The sequence below is a fragment of the Hordeum vulgare genome, chromosome 3H, assembly GCF_904849725.1.
Source record: "Hordeum vulgare subsp. vulgare chromosome 3H, MorexV3_pseudomolecules_assembly, whole genome shotgun sequence".
NCBI lineage: Eukaryota > Viridiplantae > Streptophyta > Magnoliopsida > Poales > Poaceae > Hordeum > Hordeum vulgare.
Genome location: NC_058520.1, coordinates 49153163 through 49161605, shown reverse-complemented (window position 1 = coordinate 49161605; position 8443 = coordinate 49153163).

The following is an 8443-nucleotide window of genomic DNA, read 5'->3' as shown; positions in this document are numbered from 1 at the left end:
ACGGCGCCGGCGTCGGTGTAGAGGGCGGCGACGGTGGCGTGGTCGGGGCAGGGGCGACGGCGGCGTGGTCGGGGCAGGGCGATGGTGATCGACGGGGCAAAGGGCGGTGATGGCGTCGACGGGGCGGGTAGGGGCGCGGTAGAGGCACGGCGAGGGCGCGCGGCATGGTCGGGGGGCAGGGGCGACGACGGCGTGGTCGGGTCGGGCAACGGCGGCGTGGTCGGGGGCAGGGGCGACGACGGCGAGCTCGGGCAGCCTGGCGGCGTCGTCGGAGGAATCGAAGAAACTGACGAAATTTTCACAACTGATGGCTTATATAGCAAAGCCATTGGTACCGGTTCGTGGCACCAACCGGTACCAATGCCCCCTTTTGTCCCGGTTGGCGCCACCAACCGGGACCAAAGGTCACTTTTCAGCAGCCCAAAGGGCGGGAAGCGGCGGCCTTTGGTCCCGGTTGGTGGCACCAACCGGGACTAAAGGGTGGGCATTGGTACCGGTTGGTGCCACGAACCGGTACCAAAGGCCCATGTGCTGCCCGCGTCGCGGCCAAAGTTTAGTCCCACCTCGCTAGTTGAGAGGGGCGCACAGTGGTTTGTAAGCCCCACTACCTCACCCCTCTCGAGCTCCTCTCCACTACACGCTTACGGGCCTACTTGCTAATGCTTTACCTCATGGGCCTTCTGGGCCTACTGCGGGCCTGAATCATGGCCCATGGATGGGTTTCTAGTCGTATTCAGGTCGTGGTGGCCCAGTTGGTGGCAAAACTTTTAACAGAAAATACTTTGATAATTTTAGTTGTATTTACTGATTATTTTTCTTTTATTTTTTGTTTTGTTTATTTTGTTTTGTTTCTACTTAAATTCAAAGTGATGGTTAGCTTATTTTGTTTTGTTTCTACTTACAAAAAGTACTTATTTATTTTGTTTATAATTACTTATTAATTTTATTTTATGATAATTCTTTTTGCTATTAAAGTTTCTCTCATATACGGTGGACACTCCCTCACCTGATTTTTCGACCGTCGATGACGGCCGCTATTCCTTCTTCCCCTAATGCATAACAAATATCTAGCACAAGGAGAAGAAGGAAGAGCGACCCCCATAACAACAGCCGGCATTCTTCTTCTCTCATATGCATGAGCTAGAGTGTCAAGAGCATGGCATGCATGCTCACACCTCAACGCCCAAAAACACAGGAGAGGGGTGGGAGGGGGGAGGGTTTATATAGGCAATCCTTTAGTCCCGGTTCGTATCTAAAACCAGGACTAATAACATACGCGGCATGCCACGTGTTTGCGCGGCACGCTACGTGGTTTCGCTGGATCTTTAGTCCCGGTTTTTGTCCTGAACCGGGACTAATAACATATGCGGCACGCCACGTGTTTGTGCGTCACGCCACGTGGTTTTGCTGGATCTTTAGTCCCGGAAACTCGTCTGTTACAAAGGGATTTCATTTTTTGAACTTATTTGAACTCCATAGTTTTTCTGTGTTCAAAATGCACCATTCAAAGCCACATCATCAATTTACAACCCTATCTGACTTCATTTGTTATTTTTCATGCATTTAATTATTATTTTGAGCTATAAGACCATGAAATTGAAAAGCATTTGAAACGAACTCTGAAAAGGTTCCAAGCTGGCATGATATCATCATTTCACCCACATAGCATGTGCGAGAAAGTTGAGAGGGTTACGGCAAAACTGGATGCACTTCGTGTACAAAACGGACAATCTCTTTCGAAGTATAAGGGTTTCATACGGAAACTCGTTTGTTACAAAGGGATTTCATTTTTTTGAACTTATTGAACTATATAGTTTTTCTGTGTTCAAAATGCACCATTCAAAGCCACATCATGAATTTACAACCTTTCTAACTTCATTTGTTATTTTTCATGCATTTACTGATTATTTTGAGCTATAAGACCATGAAATTGAAAAGCATTTGAAATGAACTCTGAAAAGGTTCCAAGTTGGCATGGTATCATCATTTCACCCACATAGCATGTGCGAGAAAGTTGAGAGGGTTACGGCAAAAACTGGATGCACTTCGTGTACAAAACGGACAATCTCTTTTGAAGTATCAGGGTTTCATACGGAAACTCGTTCGTTACAAAGGGATTTAATTTTGTTGAACTTATTTGAACTCCATAGTTTTTCTGTGTCCAAAATGCACCATTCAAAGCCACATCATCAATTTACAACCCTTTTCGACTCGAGCATTAGTCCCGGTTCGTAATGTACTCCAAAGTGTGTCGGTCACCGTACATCCATTGGCGGTTCATCTCTATTATGAAATTAAGTATATATCAAAAAACCATTGCAGAACAAAATGAATAGAGAAATGACCAAATTAATACAAGTTCATCATCACATTAAAACCAAAGCACAATAGTGATCAAATGTTATTATTGAAAAATAAATACATGAAGTTCTCTCATAAAACAACATACAACTATGTAAAACATTTAAATGCAACAACAAACGCGATCAAAATCACAAGTAAGGTAACAACTGACCCAAAAACATAATGATACCAAGGCTCTTTATCAATGGCATATTTTCTAATATTCCTAATCTTCAAGCGCATTTCATCCATCTTCAAGCGCATTGCATCCATCTTCAACCGCATCGCATCGATCTTCATTTTGCGATCGTCAATGACCTCGGCAACATGCAACTCCATTTCCATATTCTTATCCTCAATTATTTTCAATTTTTCCTTCAAGTATTTGTTTTGTTTTTCAACCAAAGTTAACTTCTCGAGAAGCATTTCTAGGTGGGTTGGAATTTCCGGTTCACATACCTCCTAGATTAAAAATATATGCCACGTTGGTCATCATAATTGTCATAAACAATAAATGAACCAAATAGTTATGAAAAGATAATATATACCACATCTGAATCATAGACAGGACGAGGGCTGACGGGGGCGGATACCAAAACCATCGCACTATATAATAACAAGGAATAATAAAAGTAAGAAAATTAGACAAGTATCTATCTGAAGTCGGAATTTTTTTCTTTCAGAAAGAAGATAAGAACAAGAGGCTCACCACGGTGGTGCCGGCGACGAGATCGGCGCGGGCGATCGACGGCGGTAAAGACGGGGTGGGGACGGGGCGTGACGGACCGCTAAATCTAGACAAGTCTCATTGAAAATGGAGCTCGGAGGTCGAGTTTCGAGAGGAGAAAGCTTAACTAGTGTGGCTCGGGCATTTCATCGAACACCTCATGTGCATACGAGGTGAACTAGAGCACCCAAATGCCCTCCCCTCGCCGGCTTGACAAAAACAGAGCACTGTGGAGTGCTCTGCCGCGGCGGTGGGTATATATGTAGGCAAGTTATTTGTCCCGGTTCGTGGCATGAACCGGGACTAAAGGTTGTGGGCCAGCAGCGAGGACCATTGGTCCCGTTTCGTGGCTCAGACCGGGACAAATGGTTCCACACGAACCGGGACCAATGCCCACGAGGCCCCGACCGGCCCCCTGGTCTCACGAACCGGGTGTAATACCCCCCATTGGTCCCGGTTCTTGAAGAACCGGGACTAATGGGCTGGCCAGGGCCGAACGGTAGCCCTGTTTTCTACTAGTGCTCGCAAAGCATATTAGTTCCACGTTCTTCTATGCACACGAACTGCAACAGTTGAACGAGGTGAAAATTTTGCATACTAAGTCGTGTGAAAATCTTGCTGATCTGTTCACTAAATCATTACCGACATCATCCCTCGAGAGGTGTGTGCGTGGAATCAGTATGATGATATTTAGAGAGATGCAAGGTTCAGGGGGAGAAACTTCACAAACTCGTCGTTAAGATCTCGATCCCGATGATTAAGTACTCAACCTGATGGTTGAGTGGATTGTACTCTTTTCCCTTGAGTGAGTATTCCTGATGTTTCTCTCCTAAGTTTTTTGACGAGGCAATTCGTGCAATACAATAAAGTATACTATGCTTTTTTTTCTCCATATTTTTCTCATTGGGTTTTTGAAGTTTTGAGGCACGGATATACGGATAATTATCAAGGGGGATTGTTTGGAAACCAGGCTAGCCACGATGGGCGACGATAGACTTCGTGTGAGACACACAGCTAGCCCCTCCCGTTTCTACACTTTGCGTTAAGTGGGTATTTATCCCTTGACCTCCATACCCCTATATAAAGAGATGAGGAGCAATCATTGTTACACAGATCAATCATTAGTAAAGATAGTCTCCTCCTTACTTCCTGTGTTCATCTACTTTTTGCGTGTTCGATTACTTTGTCTACGACGCCCGCTCTTGCTCTGCAAGCTCGGACCGGACTCGCTGACGAAGCTACAGAACAGTTCTATCATTTTTTAGATATAGTGGTTTTACGTGTTGATCTATTTAACCAATAGAATATTGACTTTCGCAATTAAAAAAAGCATAAAAACTAAAGAAAAAATTCAATATTTTTTAAAGAACCACAAAATTGAAAAAGGTCACAATTTACTCACAAACTTTTACAAATTCAAAATATTCCATGTATTATCGTTTATCATTGACTGTTTACTTATCACTGGTATTTTAAAAAAGTTCATCAGTTGGAAAAAGGTTCTCAATTTAAAAGAACATCATAAATTTTAAAAATAATCACGTGTTTTGTGGATTTGAAAAAAGCATAAAAACTAAAGAATTTTTTTGAAAGGCAATAAAAATATATTCAGAATTCATAAAGTGTTCACATTACAATTCAGAAAACACATTTCAAAATTTTGTTTATAAATTGAAAACTATTGCCTTTTCAAAAATCACAAATTAGAAAAATGTTCTGGAGTTTAAAATTAATGTTCATGGCTTTCAAAATTGGTTCAGAAATTTAGAAATGTTCTAGTTTACGAATAATTTTTCATAAATTGAAAAACTATTCAGTAAAATTCAAATAAATTGTGTTCTATATTATTTTTCATAATTTCTGAAAGATATATTACATTTTTATCAAAGTATTTTCAGAAAAAAAAAATTCGTTTTCCAAATTACGTTCATGAGTTTATAAAATGTTCGCGTTTTGAATTGTAAACCATTTTATAAGTATATGATTTTTTTCAATAAATGTATTACTTCTATAAATTTAAACATTTTCTGAAATTTTGAAGAAAAAAATGAACAGCGCAACTTTTTAAAAAAAAAGTAATATACTTAAAAACTAAAAAGAACAAAGATAAAAACAAATAAACAAATAAAAATAAACAAGGACTGATATATATAGTTCTAAACTATTCGGGCTGCATGCTCGTCATGTACACTGTGGAGGTGTTTGGCTACAAAAATGAGAAGATGAACGTTAACGTAATCACATGACAGTGTTTTGGGAGCTGTAATGAATTATATCCAAGTTTGTTTGGTTCGCTCACATAAAGGCATCGATAACCGTCGCTCTGCTCTTAGCTCGCCCCTTTCCGCTCGCCAACCACGATCCTTTCCGTTTTTCTCGAGCCCTGCCGCTCAGCAGCCACCTCGGATCTGAAGCGTCGCCAAGCATCGCCGGTCGTTCGGATACCTAGAGAATAACTTCAGCAATAAAAATGTGAGGTACCGAGTTTGAATAGGAAGTAGGAGTGTAAATGTATAATCTGATTACAGTACTTGATTACGCTTGACTCTAACCAAACAAAAACTAACATATTCAACTTCCGCTGTTAGAAGGTTACGTTACCAAACGATCGAACCGAACACCTCCTCACTAGCTCTAGTTGCCAGCAGCCCGCCTCAACCAGAGGGAGGTCGCGAATTTGATTCGTGGTAGAGTCACCGGCTGAGTCCCTGTGCAAAGCACATCCAAGGCGACACGTTGGTAATTGGAAGGGGCGAGCCAGCCTGTTTTCTTGTCTTCATCTTCTTCTTTTTTTCTTCGATTCTCATTCTTTTTTGCATTTCGTTTTGGGATTTATTTTTTCCAGTTTATTTTTTGTTTATTTTTTCGGTTTTATTTATTATTTTGATTTTTTATTCTCTACTTTTTGTTTGGTTTTCTTTCTTTCTTCAACATTTTTAAATACTTGTTCAACATTTTTCTATACCCGTTCAACATTATTTTTCAAATACTTGTTCAGCATTTTTATGTACATGATCAAAAAAATTAAAGTACTTATTCCACATTTTTCAAATACATGTTCAACACTTATAAACACGTGATCATCATTTAAGAAAAATACATTTTTATCAAATAATGTCTCAACATTTTTCAAATACATATTCAACTTTTTCATATACTCGTTCAACAATTTTGAATACTTATTCAACATTTAAAATAATTGTTTGATATTTCAAATACTTGTTAAATATTTTTCAAATAATCATTCAATATTTTTCAAACACTTGTTCAACAGTTTATAATAATTATTCAAAAAAATTCAAATAGTTGCTCAAATATTTAATACTTATTCAAAAAAATGTTCAACATTTTTAATACTTATTAAAAGAGTACTTGTACAACATTTTTAATACTTATTAAAATAATATTTGTTCAACATTTTTCAAATATTTGTTCAACAGTTTTCTAGTACTTATCTAAAAAAATACCTGTTCAACATTTTAAAATGTGTTTTTAAGAGTGTTTTTGTGTACATATATGGATAATATTTTAAAGTATAAATAAATACAAAAAAAGCAAAAAAAAAATCTAACAGAAGAAAGAATAAAAAAGAGTAGGTGGTAGCCTCCCGATCCCCTGGGCCGGCCAATCTAGGTTGCCCCCTTGGCGAGGCATCCCCGTATGGTTGGTCAAAGCGAGATATAGTGGTGCCCTAAGGAGAGAGACAGGAGCTGAAAGAAATCACTAACTGAGGAGTACTTCTTTCAAATATCACTTTCACCTTGCCAGCTTGGCACAAGTGATGCATTACATGTGTGTCACTTGTAGTAATGAGACTTTTCCCTTTTTTGTAGATCCGCATTTTTAAAACGTCTTATCTCTTAAACCGTGTGTTCAAATCTCGAATCATTTTCATCGTTGAGTTTCTTGCGTCGAGATCTTCAAAACTAGATTCCATGTTGATAGGTTTTAATAAAAAAAATTCAGAAAAACACCGAATGGAAAAACCAAACGGAAAAACGTGCCTCTCGCGATAGAAAAAAACGAAAAAAATGTTTTTTCCGTCTCCAAGAGGCCCGACCGTGCCTCTCGCAAAGGCAAAGCCGTGTCTCGTGCGGAAGCAAAACCTTGCCTCTCGAGAAAAAAAACAGAAAATGCTTTTTTTTCGTTTCGGAGAGGCATGGCCGTGCCTCTCGCGGAAACAAAATCGTGCCACTCGTAAAAGCAAAATCGTGTCTCTCACAAAAAAACATATAAACGTGTTTTTTTTTATTTTTGAGAGGCACGACGAAGGCAAAACCGTGCCTCACGAAAAAAACAAAAAACATGTTTTTTTTGTTTCCGAGAGGCATGGTCGTGCCTCTCGCGAAATAAAACCGTGCCTCTCGCGGAAGAAAATTCATGGCTCTTGCGAAAAACGTGTTTTTTTCATTTTCGAAAGGCACAACCTGCCTCTCGTGAATGCAAAACCGTACGTCTTAGGTAAGCAAAACCGTGTCTCTTGAAAAAAAATGCTGTTTTTTGTTATTGAGAGGTACAACCATGCCTTTTGAAAAAGCAAAACCATGGCTTTGCGGAAGCAGAATCATGCCTCTGACAAAAAAAACAGAAAACACATATTGTCATGCATTTATTTTTGAACTTTTTCATCAAAAAGGTAAGAAAGATCGGTGAAAAACCAAAACACCTAAAAAGCCAGAAAAAACAAATCTAAAAAACCAAAAACGTGTGCGAAAAAATAAAAAATAGACAAAATTCAAAGAAAACGATTAGAACGCGATACATGACGACGACTGAGAATGCATCAATTGACAACGTGTGGAAGTGATCGATGAAAGGCTTTCAAAAAAGTATTCGTTAACTAGTTGTTCGCGGACCTGGAGCATTCCTGAACTGACCCAAGAGTCCTCGCCGGCAGCAGCAGCCCGCTTACTTGACCAACTGGGCTACCATTCTTTCTATTTGCAGCGTTGGGCCAGTCATTCATTATCCCCACAAGGTTGGGCTTGACATAGAAAAATTCACGGCCTCTGGTGGTACCCTTAAGTACAATAAGGTACAGTCAGCAGGCTGTAAGGATTAAAATATTATATTTTTATTGAGTTGGATGAGAGAGAAGAAGAGAGAAAAGGAAAACGGGCTTTTCGTGAAGAGCCAGCTCTAGCACGTGCTCCTAGGTGCTTTGTGAGAATGAAAGGTGTGCCGTATATAATAAAAATAGTACTCTTTTAGCTTTATAGCCAGTAATTGCCTATACTATTAACCATGCTCTTACCACCCCTCCTCCCCTTTTGGGGTGCTCAGTATCGTCTGCAACTGCTCCCGAAAAACGAAAAACAAAAAATATCGTCTGCACTGAGCGGCCGGTCCCACGTCTGAGCCTCAAACGTGCTG